The following is a 16,196-nucleotide window of genomic DNA, read 5'->3' as shown; positions in this document are numbered from 1 at the left end:
AAATGGGCAAGATTACATTAATTGGCTACTACAAGCCTATATACATGTGCTGATATTCCTATGTCACTTTCAGCCAATTGGTTGCATTATTTAAAGTAATAAATTAAAATAGGTGTCTGTGATTTTGTTTTGAATATTTTAGCTTAATCCTGATTTGTGGGACCTGCTAAAGAAAGTGCCTATGGAAAAGAACAGCCCTAAAACAAATGTAGTTATATTAGTCATACTATGGTAAATAAAGAGTTGTAATCTTTTAAAAATGCCACAATCGGATGTATTCTGTAACCTTAAATTCTGGTTCCCTGGCTATTATAAATATAAGCTATATATGACGTGATTAAACCTTAACACAGCACTTAAACGTCCGATGAAGACCGTGTGAAGCAGTCGAAAGTAAAAATAAGTGTTTTTATCAAGAAATGTCCAAAGTTTTCACTTTTTTGGTACAAATGTATTTTTCTGCTTTGTCAGAGTTGTAAGAAATGGCCACTGTTAACCATGATTGCAGCATCTCTAGGGTCTTTCATATATCAAACCATCAGATGAACATGTTGCAACATGTAGGAGATTCTAAATGAGTCAGGAAAAACTGGCAGAAAAATATTTCTAATGATGCCGAACAGCATCTGATCTGGCTTATTTATAATAAAGCCATCTCTCAGCCTTGAAATCTTTTGACAGAGGGCGGTTGTCGTAAATCAGACTGGAAACTGCGCCACGAAAAGGCCAACATAGGTGGTCCGTTTGGACCAGAGACATTACTGGGAATACTTATGAGGATTTTGTTTTTCCTAAACAGAGCTGTTGGTTCTGTGCCGCCTACTAAAGGGCTGAGCTTTGAATTATGCGCAGAATAAAACACAGATTGCATTATTGTGTTTATGGATGTTGTAAAAATCATTTCTCCTGACTTAACGATGGACTCTGGCTCTGTGTCGAGTGTAATTATGGGTAGTGATGGTTTTAACTGCAGCTCATGTGTTGTGGGTTTTATATGGAGTCCATGTTTATATAACTGATCTTTAGTTAGATGACAACACTTGTATGTGACAAGAAGCTGACACCTAATATATCCTGTATCATCCACATATGGGTCAGTATATGCTACAACATAAGCTGTGGTACAGTATATCTAACCAGTATCAGTGTGTACCAGTATCCAGAACTGTATACTCTCAAACTTCATTTGTGTTCATTGTGTTGTTGGTGCGGCAAAGGGGCTTTGACTTTGTAAAGGAGCTCCCTCTCAGCTCTGTGGCTGCTGATTAACCAGCCACCTCCCAGCAGCCGATAAAGAAACGCCTGAGGCACCTTTATCTGCCTTCTTACATGCAGAGCTTCCTGCTTTCGGCAGATGTAACAACAGGCTGGCAGCAGGTGGCGCTCTGTTGAGTTAGAGGTCACGTGGTGGTGAGGCCAGGTTTCTGCCTGCCATCTTTACAGGTCATCATGTTTTTATTGGCTGCCAGTGCAGTTGTTGAAAAGAGGAGGGTCTCTCTCTCTTTCTCTACCCAGTTTATTTCATTCTCTTATTTTTTAAGAATGGTAAAAAAGAGAAAAGTACAGAGGCTGAAGTATTTTCTGGGAACCCTCCATGGACTGATTATACAGTGCCTTGCAAAGTATTCACACCCTGAATCTTTCAGGTTTTGTCACATTCCAACCTACAAACTTCAGTTTATTTTTGTTTTAAATGTGATAAACCAACACAAAGTAGTGCATATTTGTTGAGTTGGACGGAAAATAATACATTGTTTTAAACATTTCTCTTACAAATATGTTTTTGATCTAAGCCATTTCCTTGTAGCTCTGGCAGTATGTTTCAGGTTACTGGTTTTCTCGGTCAACCTCCACCTCGGGCTTAAGTCTTTTCCAGTCTCTTAGCAGGTTTTCCTCCAGCATTCCCCTTGATTTAACTCCATCCATCTTATCAACTCTGACCATCTTCCTTGTCCATACTGAAGAAAAGCATCCCCACAGTATGATTCTGCCACTACTATATTTCACCTGAGGAGTGGTCTGTTTAGGATGATGAGCAGGGTTAGTTTTCCACTACGATTTCCATGTTGGCCAAATAGCTTGATTTTGGCCTCATCTGACCAGAGCCCCTTCTTCCACATGTTTCGCTGTGTCCGCAACAGGGCTCGTGGTAAACTGCAAACAGGCTTTCAGATGTAGCTTTCAGATTTTTGAAGTCCACGTATAACAGTTGTCCTGTTAATAGTTTCTCTTAAATGAGCTGGGAATCTCTGCAGCTCCTCCAATGTTACCGTGAGCCCCTTGGCTGCTTCCCTGAATAATGCCCTCATTGTCCAGCTTGTCACTTTAGGTGGATGGTCATGTCTTAGTAGGCCTGCAATTGTGCCATACTCTTTTTATTTACAGATAAATGATTGAACAGAGCTCTGGTTGGTGTTCAAAGCTTGGGATATTGTTTAAAAACTTAACCCTGCTTTAAATTTGCCACAGCTTTCTCCCTGACCTGTCTGCTGTGTTTCTTGGTCTCCATGATGCTGTTTGTTCACTAACGTTCTCTAACAATCCTCCTAGGCCTTAACAGAACAGCTCGATTCACACTGAGATTAAATTACACACAGCTGGACCTTATTGTATATTTAGGTGATATCTGAAGGGTGAATTAGTTGCACTGGATTTTTTTAGGGGTGGAGTAAAGGGGGCTAAATACAAATTTAAAGAAAAGTTGAAAACCATGTATCTTTTCCTTCTACCTCCTGTGCTACAATTTGTGGGTCTATCTAGCAAAACAAATTTAAGTGTGGTTGTAACGTGATGAAATTTCAATATGTTGTAAGGATATAAATCATTTTGCTAGGTACTTGAGATTCTCTAAACAGCATGAGCAGGTGTCCATGTGTGTTTCCAGGACCTTCTTCAGCCTGAGTTTGTTTGAACGGGTCTTGAATGTGCCTTGATAAGCGTGGAGTTTCACCACGTTGCGTGTTGAGACTGTGGACGTCTGCTGCCAAATGCGCAGGCACACAGACGAAGACGACGACAGAATGTTTCTGGTGCTGGCTAGTCCGAGTTCTGCTTTTCGTATCTATGAGTCAACAGATTTGTGATGCAAAGGAATGTGTTGTGTACAGAGAGGCCCGTTTTGGCCTCTCCTTTTTTGGTGGCAGAAAGATCTTTGGAGTGACTTTTCTACTCTTTGCTGTAACTTGTAAACTATTTTTCGATTATTAAGATGAAGAAGCTGTGTTTCTGTGAATTGTTTATTGTCTGATTGTCCTCTTTGTTTTCTCAAACATGACTCCTCTCTCCCTTTCATACAAGGGCTTGTAGTAGACCACAGTGCAAGGAACTGTTTTGGTGCACTCTGGGAATGTTTGGGAAATCAAGGAAGCTTCTTTCTTTTGGCGAACAGTCGGTGAAATGATCCATCTTAGCATGGAGCTGAGAAGCCGTTCCCACAGGAACCTGAGCGGGATTCCTCTCGCTTTCAGTGTCTATGTGGGTGAATATTAATGTCTCTTAAAAGGGAAGTAGAATAAAAAAAACACTCTCATCAGCCTTGATTATATTATTGGCTTTGAATGGACCAATTAATTGGCTGCTTTTCTTCAGAGGCAATAGTGACACAGCTCCTTGGGTTTTAACCTGAATATGCAACAGAGAGCGGTGACTGGCTGTCTCTTTAAACAGGATCATCTCACTGGCTGTTTTTATATAATTACAATCACGTAGACCTCAAGAACTCAATGACTGTCGCACTGGATTTTTACACTTTTTTTCAAATTGTGTATACTACTCTGGTCTAACTGTATTTTTAATGCTGCATGTGCATGCGAAAAAGGAAATTATTGACTTCATATAAATGTCTTCTATTTGTGCCAGAGCACCATCAACGGGTTGAGAACAGCCGGTGTCGCCTCAGTGGGGTTTAAACCTCGCTGTAGCTGCACACCATGTTGAGGATGTTACAGCTGATAATTGGTGTTTGAGAAAGCCTGTTGCAGTTCATCCAAGCAGTTTGAAAGGATGTCTGACTCCCTCCACCAAATTTGACACATAAAAGTTGCCGTTGCCTTCCATCAACACCACATGAAATTTTGGATAAAAGCTGGAAAGACGCCCACACAGCTGTGTATGAAAAAGTTTCATACACAGTTCATCGTCTTTATTTAAGATCAAATTCGAGCAGGATCTAAGCGACCCTAAAAGAACATCAAGTTTTCAACGCATTTTTCTGGTCGACCTTAAATAGCCATTGTATTAGAATCATTGTGGCTTGTTTTAATTTGTCAAGTGGTCTTAGCCATTATGGGACCAACCAATTTAAAGCAGCCATGGGGATCTGGTCTTTGTCAAACATGCAGAAACGTGCATTGATTTCACAAAATGTCATTAAGTGTTAAAAACACTTATCTACACAGTGTGTAAGCTCTTTGTTTGGCAGGGGCTGCTCTCCACCCTCCAACGCTTGGCACAATTCATTTTATTTTTTATTCTTTGAAAGCCTCTAAATGTAAATGTTTTAAATGCGTGTCTGATCTGTAAACCCTAATTGTAAATGCAGCCTATTTTCCTTCTGCTCAGTGCATTAGGTGGCCCAGCTGGGTTGTAAAATGTCAAACGCGACCATATCTGATGTTGCACAGGGATGGAAGATAGCAGAGAAGGGGGTAGAGGGTATTATTTTATACTGAGATCAGGATTTTGTTTCATAGGCATTTTTATTTTGAAGTCAAAAGTGTTACTGAAATGTTAAAATGAAAGCAGTGGTGATATTTCAGTGAAATACATCCGTTCTTGGGGAGGACATTAATGCCTTTAACAGTTCAATTCAATTCAATTCAGTTTATTTATATGGCGCCAATTCACAACACATGTTGTCTCAAGGCACTTCACAAAAGTCAGGTACATACATTCCAATTAATCCTAACCATTGAACAGTGCAGTCGGAGTTAGCTTTTTATTCAAATTGGATAAAAAGTTTTTCTATCTAAGGAAACCCAGCAGATTGCATCCAGTCAGTAACTTGCAGCATTCTCTCCTCCCGGATGAGCATGTAGAGACAGTGGACAGTCACTGGCGTTTACCAAACCCTAAGAAAGCAAAAAAAAGTCTTGAACAACATGTTTACAATTCATACAGATCAGACTGAAAAAAGACTGCATGTTGGGAGATGCTAACTTGCAATGGCCAAATGAAATGTCCAGTTAGGTGCTGTAGCATCTTTATTTACACTTTAGCTCTCTGTTTTCTCACTTTGTCAAAAAGAAATGAGGAAAACTATGAAATTCTGTTAAAGGAATCCTGCAGGCTTTTCTCTTCCTTTCGTTTCTAAATAATATTTTATCATATTTCACTGGAAAAATTAACGATATGGTGAAGTGGTTAAGTAGGTCAGACAGTTTCAGAAGTAGAACTTGTTTCCAGTCTGGCTTTTGAAAAACAGCAGCATTAGTACCAGCCTTGATCACGTATGAAGTCTAATTATGCAGCTACATGCAACAAAAACATGTCAGCTCCAGCTATTTGACACCAGCGCTTTATGGAGCCCAGGAAGTGCAAGATGTTGAGATAAAAACAGGTGTTCAAACAGATTTTCTAATAAACATCGTTCTTTTAGAGGACACGTGGAAGACCTTCTTACTCCCAGTAACATCTAAACAAATCACAAGAAAACTGCAAGTCCTTCTCCCTTCAAAAATATAAACGTGTACCAAGAAACTGCCCCAGACACCATTAGACCACCATGGATCCATGCTTGGTGGGTCTTTGTTAAATGTTGCCTCAGTTTCTTCTTTTACTTGACAGGTGTGGTCTTCTGTTCCTGAGGCCCATCTGCTTCAAGCTTAGGCATATTGTGCATTTTTGCACTGGATAATAATCTTGAATTAGTTTGCCCATTATACATTGACATCAACTTGGTATTTCTGTCCACATAGTGCTGGCCCACTATTCTTTGCAGAATTGTTTTAACTAAGACATATTTTTAAGGCCAGTTTCAAGTCATGCCACAGCATCTCAATCAAATTTATGAGTAGACTTTGACAAGGCCGGTCTGAAACCTTCCTTCTGTTTTTTTTTTTACGCCATTCAGATGTTAACTTGCTCACTTCATGGCTACATTAATTATGGCAATGCATCCAGCAGCAGCAAAGCAGCCCCAGACTATCACCACATTGGACAGTGGCACGCTATTGTCTGGTCAGTCCGAGGAATATTGTCCCAAAAGTGTTGGGTATCACAAAAATGTTTTTGGAAATGTCAGATGGGTCTTTGTGCTTTTTTTCTTTTCTTGCCAAATCTCTTTCTTATTGTTGTTTCTCTGAAAACTTTTAAAACTTATGCTTACTTTTAATGAATATGTCAAGTTTTGAAATAGGCCGTTTCTGTGCTGCTGTCTTTGCCACGACCCCCTTGGAAAAGACATTTTCAATCTCAAGAAGTGTTTCATGGTTGGGTAAAAGTGGGAAAAAATAAGGCAGGGAGGTTTGTAGTGCTTTAGATGTTGTTCTGGGTTCTTTAGTGACATCTTGGATAAATTGCTGTTGTGCTGCTGGAGTTATTTTGTTGGGCTGGCCACTCCAGGAAAGATTCACTGCTGTTCCATGATTTTTCCATTTGTCGATAATGACCCTCATTGTGGTTTTCTGGAGACCCAAAGGCTTAAAAATGGAGTTGTAACTCTTTTCTAAACTGATAAATGTCAAAGACTTTGTTTCTCTTATGTTCTTGAATTTCTTTTTATTGGGGCATGGAGTGCCTCTTTTGAGAGGTTTAAGCCTACTTCATCCTGTGAGACAGGTTCTATTTTTAGTTATTGATTTTACAGGTCTTGTATTAATGAGGCTTGGGTGTAGTGAGTGAAATCCAACCCAGCTTTCCAAGAAATGTGGTTAATCACATGATTCATGTTTTAACCAGGGGGGAATTATGTTGTCTTGTAGGTCCAGTTTGGTTTGGTTATTATTTTCCCCTTACTTAATGAAATTATCGTTAGAAAACAGCGTTTTGTATTTACACAGGTTGTCTTTGTCTGGTATTAAGGTTTGTTTGAGGATCTGCACCATGTAAATGTGACAAAACGGTTAAAGTAGAAGAAATCTGCAAAGGGCCAAATTTTCACAGAGCTGGATATGAAGATCACCAGCTGTCCAGGACTTCTATTTATGTTTCCCCACCTGGCAATCCCTGGGCTTCGTACAGTTTCACCATCTCAGCCCCTTCCACATAAAAACACTCACTCTGGGATATTATATCTTGCTGTCAGAGCGGTTTGTCCCCTTGCTGTGTGACATATGTCCCTGTGGCTTTGGGTCTCACCCTGGGATGACATGGAAGCTGCTCATGTCTGGTTTGTGAAGCTCTGCTCTGCTGTGGAGCTGTTACCTTTTGTGGCTTGCAGTGTGGTGATGCCGAGTCGTTTCAGTGACCTCCCCAGGTTTGTCCCATCTGCTCAATGTAACATTCACACCTCCTCCTGTTTGTTTTCGTTGGTGGAAGCGAACACAAAGGCTTGCCGGCAGCATGACCACCTCATCTCCAAACTATCTGACTGAAACATTCTCATTTTCACAGCCATAATGCACATTTCAGTGAGCAAGCTGTCGTACCTCACACGTTATCAGCTAGACTGATTGAGCTTAATAAGCCTCCCACTGGCACTCTTTGCAACAGCAGGTCTGACTAGTCATCATAAACATGGACAACTGTAGAGCATCACCCAGCAATCCACTGACCAAGATAAGATTTGAACAGAGGAACTCTGCTCGATGGCAGTTTTCATGATGCAGGGTTGCGTCTCTGGGCTAAAAGGATGAGATTTATTTCTATCTAAGCAGCAACATGCAGGGATGGTGAGGAATGACGCTTTGGTGAGTGGCAGAGTTTGTTTTTGTTTGTGTTTGTTATAATGGCAAGGTGCAGCACAGGCTCACTCTGTAATGTCAGCTGGCTTTAATCGCTGCTGTCTAACATCTGGCTCCTTCAAAGTTAGCCAAATAAATATATATATATATATATATATATATATATATTTATATATATATATATATATATATATATATATATATATATATATATATATATATATATATATACAGTACAGACCAAAGGTTTGGACACACCTTCTCATTCAAAGAGTTTTCTTTATTTTCATGATTATGAATATTGTAGCTTCACACTGAAGGCATCAAAACTATGAATTAACACATGTGGAATTATATACTGAACAAAAAAGTGTGAAACAACTGAAAATATGTCTTATATTCTAGGTTTTTCAAAGTAGCCACCTTTTGCTTTGATTACTGCTCCACACACTCTTGACATTCTGTTGATGAGCTTCAAGAGGTAGTCACCTGAAATGGTTTTCCAACAGTCTTGAAGGAGTTCCCAGAGATGCTTAGCACTTGTTGGCCCTTTCGCCTTCACTCTGCGGTCCAGCTCACCCCAAACCATCTTGACTGGGTTCAGGTCCGGTGACTGTGGAGGCCAGGTCTTCTGGCGCAGCACCCCATCACTCTCCTTCTTGGTCAAATAGCCCTTACACAGCCTGGAGGTGTGTTTGAGATCATTGTCCTGTTGAAAAATAAATGATGGTCCAACTAAACACAAACCGGATGGAATAGCATGCCGCTGCAAGATGCTGTGGTAGCCATGCTGGTTCAGTATGCCTTCAATTTTGAATAAATCCCCAACAGCGTCACCAGCAAAGCACCCCCACATCATCACACCTCCTCCTCCATGCTTCACGGTGGGAACCAGGCATGTAGAGTCCATCCGTTCACCTCTTCTGCGCCGCAGAACCAAAGATCTCAAACTTGGACTCATCAGACCAAAGCACAGATTTCCACTGGTCTAATGTCCATTCCTTGTGTTCTTTAGCCCAAACAAGTCTCTTCTGCTTGTTGCCTGTCCTCAGCAGTGGTTTCCTAGCAGCTATTTTACCATGAAGGCCTGATTCACACAGTCTCCTCTTAACAGTTGTTCTAGAGATGTGTCTGCTGCTAGAACTCTGTGTGGCATTGACCTGTTCTCTAATCTGAGCTGCTGTTAACCTGCGATTTCTGAGGCTGGTGACTTGGATGAACTTATCGTCCGCAGCAGAGGTGACTCTTGGTCTTCCTTTCCTGGGGCGGTCCTCATGTGAGCCAGTTTCTTTGTAGAGCTTGATGGTTTTTGCGACTGCACTTAGGGACACTTTCAAAGTTTTCCCAATTGTTCGGACTGACCTTCATTTCTTAAAGTAATGATGGCCACTCGTTTTTCTTTACTCAGCTGCTTTTTTCTTGCCATAATACAAATTCTAACAGTCTATTCAGTAGGACTATCAGCTGTGTACTGTATCCACCTCCTGCACAACACAACTGATGGTCTCAACCCCATTTATAAGGCTTGAAATCCCACTTATTAAACCTGACAGGGCACACCTGTGAAGTGTGCCCTAATTCCACATGTGTTAATTCATAGTTGTGATGCCTTCAGTGTGAAGCTACAATATTCATAGTCATGAAAATAAAGACAACTCTTTGAATGAGAAGGTGTGTCCAAACCTTTGGTCTGTACTGTATATATATATATATATATATATATATATATATATATATATATTCATACCAAGAGAAATGTCTCAATAATCTGTGTGAAAGGCCTGTTTTCAGTTTTAGCTAATCCTATGCTACTTACCGTATATTAAAGAAAGGAAGAAAAATACTAATAAAGAAAATGAAGAAATAATTGCATAAAATCTTCATAAACTTGTTTATATTCCTACTCGTGGGGTCTGGTGCCTTTCTCCAGCAGTTACTGGGCGAGAGGCGAGGTGCATCCTGACAGGTCGCCAGTCCATCACAGGGATACACAGACAGTGGCTTTAAACTTTAGCTCCTGATCTTTATGATGTCTTACACACAGGCATACTCTATGTACTGGTTAGGTGACTTCTGAAGGTGATTTGATAGATTTTATTCAAAGTAGTCAGAATAAACCAGTGCAACATTAAATCCTGATAACATAGACTAAAGTTGCCGGTTGTGATGTGAGAAAATGTCGAAAAGCTAGAGTTTGGTAAAACACTGTATGTGACTTATCCTCTTGGTTGTTTCTGGATGCAATGTTTTACTCAGCTTGATCTTGTTCCTGAGGTCCAAAGGTTTTCTAGAAACTATTGTGCGTCCTTTGTTATTGGATCCATTGTAGTTCTAGGTACCTGTGGTTCTACCTTTTTAGGGTACAGCATTCCAAAGATCCGGTTATTACTATGGCTTAATGTGTTCAGGGGTTCCATCGTTGCTGAAAGCAAAGTTTCCAGAACCTTGATTTCCTAAGTGCTGAAGTTCAGGGGTTGTCCAGGGGTTCTTGGATCCTTACTCTATGCTCTTTAAAATCTGTGTTGTATGAAGAATATTTAGCGGAAATATCTGGATCAGGATTTGTTTCTCTTAGCTTTAAACAATAAGTAGAGCTCGTTACCAATTCAAAAGGTTTCTATCGGCCCTGACATGAGCATTTGGGAATACAGTCATGTATGTTCTGGCAAACCTTACAATTATACTTACTGAAAGTCAGGTTTTTACATTTTTGACCTTCCCGCAGTCCTGGAGGGGTCCCACGGATCCTGTGTGCACTACTCGAGCTTTCCTGCCTCTTTCGTGGTTTTCCTACACGCTGGGCTGCAGGAAGCCCTCCACATCACATTCTCGACCACTGTCGTAGATTTTTGGTCCTGCGGGGGTCAGAGCAACCCCGTGTGTAGTTCTTTCTGGCGCCTCCTGTGACATCTGCCTCGCTCTGTACTAGTGCTTAGCCAGGACTGCGGGAGGGTTAAGTAGGGAATAGAGCACCACGGGATTGGCAGCACCACTGCTCTCATTATGCGTTCAGATTTTGTCTTTTAGCCTAGAATAAACAATTAATAACCTTTATAAAAGATGGTGACTTAGAGCTGATAAGCTCTCAAATAAGCCATTTTCCACCTGTTGACCTCTTCATGCTGAGCCACCTCTGTAAAGCATGACGTTCAGATATGAGTTTGGCATCAACCATCATTTTAACCTCAGAAGGTATAAGTGAAAAATAAAATAAAAAAATAAACAAAAAAATAAATAAATGATAAAAGATATCCCAAACAGTACATTTGGGATTTGGACCTCACACACACAAAGCCATGTTTGAACTGAATGTTCACTTTCTGCACATTAAAAATGGTCTGCTTCTCCATAACAGCCGTCAGTGTCACACACTGAGTCAGTCCGGGAATATTTATCAAACCAACATACACAGTATTTGCAATATATAACTGCTCTTTCACAAAATGAATATTCTATTGCACCTCTGATATTTCCTTATATTCTTTAACACAATATTATAAAATGGATTCTATCAGTATAATAAAGATTTTCCTTTTCTACGTGGGAATAATCTGACTGACTGTTACCTGTAATGTTTTTATTCCTGTGAATTCTGTGTGTAGAAACTGCCATCTCTCTTGTTGTAAACCGTGTTTTACTTTTTTTTTTTTTTTTGCGTTTTCTGGTGATGTTGTTTCTACAGTTTAGACTTTCTGCAGAGAGATTCATTCTGCAGCATCCAGTTTTAACGGAATAAAGATTTTTTGGCAGCTGTTTGTTAAAAACTGTACATGTGTCTTTTTCTTTCTCTTATTTTGCATTGTTTCCTTTTGATATTGATCATATAGGCGGTTACCCAGAGTGATTTTAGGAAGGGAGAAAGCATTATGTAACAATATGACTTATCTATCAGGTGCAGTAGGAGGTTGGTGCTTAATGCTGAGACCAGGGGGTTGATTTATTTTTTTGCTTTGTGCAAAACTGCAGACTAAATTTTGATTGGTTGGGGGTGGCAGAAGTAGGGGCTCGCCATTCATGCAAGAACAGTTATCAGATCTAGCTACGGTTTCAAATCTTTTTGGTTAAATGTTTTTTTTTTTTTTTCCATAAACTGATGTTCAATTACTAAGAGTTTATAATGTTTAAAGGCTTATTTTAGGAAATACAACAGGCTTTTGCAAAGTTTCAATATATACCATGTTTCCTATTCTTACTTTATCAGTTAGGAGGCTATCAAATGTTTTATTTATTTATTTATTTTTGACCCCTTTGTTGTTAAGGAATGAGCACAGTAGAATTCAGACCTTGGGAGTTCTCTGACCATGAACTCAAAATTTTAATGTAAATGTTGATTTTCAGTTACTTGGTTATCACTTCTGCGATGGACTGGCGACTTGTCCAGGGTGTACCCTGCCTCTCGCCCATAGACTGCTGGAGATAGGCACCAGCTCCCCCGTGACCCACTATGGAATAAGCGGTAGAAAATGACTGACTGACTGGTTATCACTTCTCTGGAGGATGTTTGGATCCCATTCTATATTATTGCAGCGTTTTTTAGGCAAAATCATAAGTCAGTATTCTCTTTTTCTTCTCCAAACAGTCCTTTTTGGACGACCCAAACAATGAAGAATCCATCTCCCAGTCTTCTGCAGTCTTTCTGCAGAACATCATTCCATCCTTGATGGTTTTTTTTGGAGGAAAGCAGGTTCTCTGCATCTCTTCTTGGCAGCAGGCTAACATCCAAAGCTGCCTTTCTGAGCAAGCTCTGCACAGGTGGAAACCCCGATCCCTCAAGATTTCTGTTGGTTTCAAAATGTTTGGTCATGATTGTATGTCATTTCCAATACAGTTTGACTGACAGCTATTACTGTAATTTAAATAAATAGCATCAGCTTAAGCAGACAGGGTAATGACTGTAATGTTGTTGGCATGGTCTTATCCTACAGTACACCAATTCTCCTTTTAATTAGGAGCTGAAAACATGCTCCTTTACATTCAAAATCTGTGTATTATTAAAGACTTTCTCATGTAGAGCTGGACGTATAATGATCCAATCCCCAGTACTGATTAGGTTTGTTGGGAAAATGCAAATGAGTTGGGGTGTTTGCAATACACAGATTACACAAGAGCAGTTTAAATAGTTAAATAAAACTAGTATTACAAGGAGTTTAATCAAATTCAACAATAAATGTTATTTTGTGTGACTCATTTATTCTCAGAATTGTCAGAAACCTGGACTGTTCATGCGGACGTTTCTTTGCACGTTAGAAATGTGGACCAGTCAAGAGAATCGTCCAAAACCTTCAGAGAAGAGATCATAACAAAAAGGCAGCAAAGAGCTGGAATGCTCCTGGAGTTAATGCTGGAAGTGAGATGTTAAAGAAACAGACGACATCCCCAGAATGTGGCAGGAACAGGAAGTTGTCAGCCGCTGCCAGCAGGTTCCTGAGGAGGCATGTGATCAAAGCCCCTCAACTAGCTGGCAAAGGCCTGCAGCAAGACTTGCAGGCAGCAGCCACTAATCTCCACAGTAAAGCACAAAACTCAGACGTGCTCAACTGGAACTTGAAGCATATGCAGAAAGCAACACCATGCAAGCATGGCGGTGGTTAAGAGAAGCTCTAGGGCTGCCCTGCTTCCTCTGGCAATGGAAACCTGCAGCCTGTGGAAGAAAAAAGGAAATCCTGGGAAGAGAATCCCATGCTGTCTGCGAAGCTTAACCATTGGACCTACAAACAGAACAAGGATCCCAAACATATCTCTAAGTCCATCAAGCCTTTGTTTCAGACGACGTCTCGGAAGATACTAGAGTGGCCATCTAGTCTAGTTCTCTGACTTGAACCCTGCTAAAAATCTCTGGTGGGATTTGAAAAAGGTGGCAGCAGCACACAAACCCAATAACTTTAACAAACTGGGACAGTTTGCCCATAAGAACTAGGTCAGATTTCTGTTGTCAATTTAAATAAACCTCTTATAAAATTAGTTCTGTTTTAATTTGAGGGCAACTGTGGATCAGTGTAGTCATCTTGCAAAATAGTAAGTTCAACTCCAGCTTCCTCCATTGTCATGTGTCAAACACGTGGGTGTCTGGGTGAATGTGGCTCTAGTGTCAAAGTGCTTTGAGTGGTTGGTATAACTTGAAAAGCTCAATATATGCAAGTCCATTTACCAAATGTTTATTGGGTGTTGAATGATATTTGGTACAAATGTAAGGAAGTAAAACTGAATTATTTTTATCAATAAGGACAGTTATTAAATTCATTGATATATCAGTTTCTTAAAATTGACTAAGTAATGGTAGGAATGAAACAGTTTCCCTTTACTTTGATTTAAAATATATATTGTTCACGGTTTGTTTGCCAACATTGTTGAAGGATGGACGGAAAAACAAACCCCTGAAATTATAACTGACGCACAGAAACAACAGGCCACAAATAAATTAGGCTTAATTTGAGTAAAATCTTCATTCAGAGCCTCTTTTCCTCACAGCCAGAAGCCAATAAAGAACATTGCCTCCTCTAGAGCTCTTCTTTAAGACAACAGCAAGCAGTTCTATTAGTGCAACAGCAGCCAGCCTTCTGGCTCCAGGCAGTCTCGTCTGGAGTAGAAAAATAAAGCCATCAAATGTACAGGGGTTGGACAATGAAACTGAAACACCTGGTTTTAGACCACAATAATTTATTAGTATGGTGTAGGGCCTCCTTTTGCGGCCAATACAGCATCAATTCGTCTTGGGAATGACATATACAAGTCCTGCACAGTGGTCAGAGGGATTTTAAGCCATTCTTCTTGCAGGATAGTGGCCAGGTCACTACATGATACTGGTGAAGGAAAACGTTTCCTGACTCGCTCCTCCAAAACACCCCAAAGTGGCTCAATAATATTTAGATCTGGTGACTGTGCAGGCCATGGGAGATGTTCAACTTCACTTTCATGTTCATCAAACCAATCTTTCACCAGTCTTGCTGTGTGTATTGGTGCATTGTCATCCTGATACACGGCACCGCCTTCAAGATACAATGTTTGAACCATTGGATGCACATGGTCCTCAAGAATGGCTCAGTAGTCCTTGGCAGTGACGCGCCCATCTAGCACAAGTATTGGGCCAAGGGAATGCCATGATATGGCAGCCCAAACCATCACTGATCCACCCCCATGCTTCACTCTGGGCATGCAACAGTCTGGGTGGTACGCTTCTTTGGGGCTTCTCCACACCATAACTCTCCTGGATGTGGGGAAAACAGTAAAGGTGGACTCATCAGAGAACAATACATGTTTCACATTGTCCAAAGCCCAAGATTTGCGCTCCTTGCACCATTGAAACCGACGTTTGGCATTGGCATGATTGACCAAAGGTTTGACTATAGCAGCCCGGCCGTGTATATTGACCCTGTGGAGCTCCCGACGGACAGTTCTGGTGGAAACAGGAGAGTTGAGGTGCACATTTAATTCTGCCGTGATTTGGGCAACCGTGGTTTTATGTTTTTTGGATACAATCCGGGTTAGCACCCGAACATCCCTTTCAGACAGCTTCCTCTTGCGTCCACAGTTAATCCTGTTGGATGTGGTTCGTCCTTCTTGGTGGTATGCTGACATTACCCCGGATACCGTGGCTCTTGATACATCACAAAGACTTGCTGTCTTGGTCACAGATGCGCCAGCAAGACGTGCACCAACAATTTGTCCTCTTTTGAACTCTGGTATGTCACCCATAATGTTGTGTGCATTTCAATATTTTGAGCAAAACTGTGCTCTTACTCTGCTAATTGAACCTTCACACTCTGCTCTTACTGGTGCAATGTGCAATCAATGAAGACTGGCTACCAGGCTGGTCCAGTTTAGCCATGAAACCTCCCACACTAAAATGACAGGTGTTTCAGTTTCATTGTCCAACCCCTGTAGGTGGGACTTCTGTGCTTGGCTGCCCTCGTGTGGTTATCCAAGGTACTGCTTCTGAAGTGGGTCAATCCGAGTCGTCATCAGCTTGTTTCTCTTGAATCAAAATCAGTTTTTGTTCCTTATTTACTGGATTATTTTTGCATCCATTGCTAAAAACTGAAACTGAGAATCTGAGGTAAAAAAGTTTTCCTTTCACATGATGCAAGTTAATTCAAAATGATTTTAATCACAGGGCATTTTTATGTTTCTATTACAAAATAAAACCTGTTGGAGCTGAAAATATGACTCCACATAATAATCACCATGCCTGACATGCAGGTTTCCTACAAATCTTCCCATTTCAAATATTTCATACTTTTACAGGATAAAATATCTGGCAGTTTTTAAATAAAATATGGATGTTTTGAGTTTTCTTGTTAAATTGCATTATATGTATGGTCCAAAGATTATGAAACATAACAAAATTGGAAGTTGGCC

The sequence above is a fragment of the Girardinichthys multiradiatus genome, chromosome 13 (assembly GCF_021462225.1).
Source record: "Girardinichthys multiradiatus isolate DD_20200921_A chromosome 13, DD_fGirMul_XY1, whole genome shotgun sequence".
In the NCBI taxonomy this organism is placed as follows: Eukaryota; Metazoa; Chordata; class Actinopteri; order Cyprinodontiformes; family Goodeidae; genus Girardinichthys; species Girardinichthys multiradiatus.
This window is presented reverse-complemented; position numbering follows the sequence as displayed.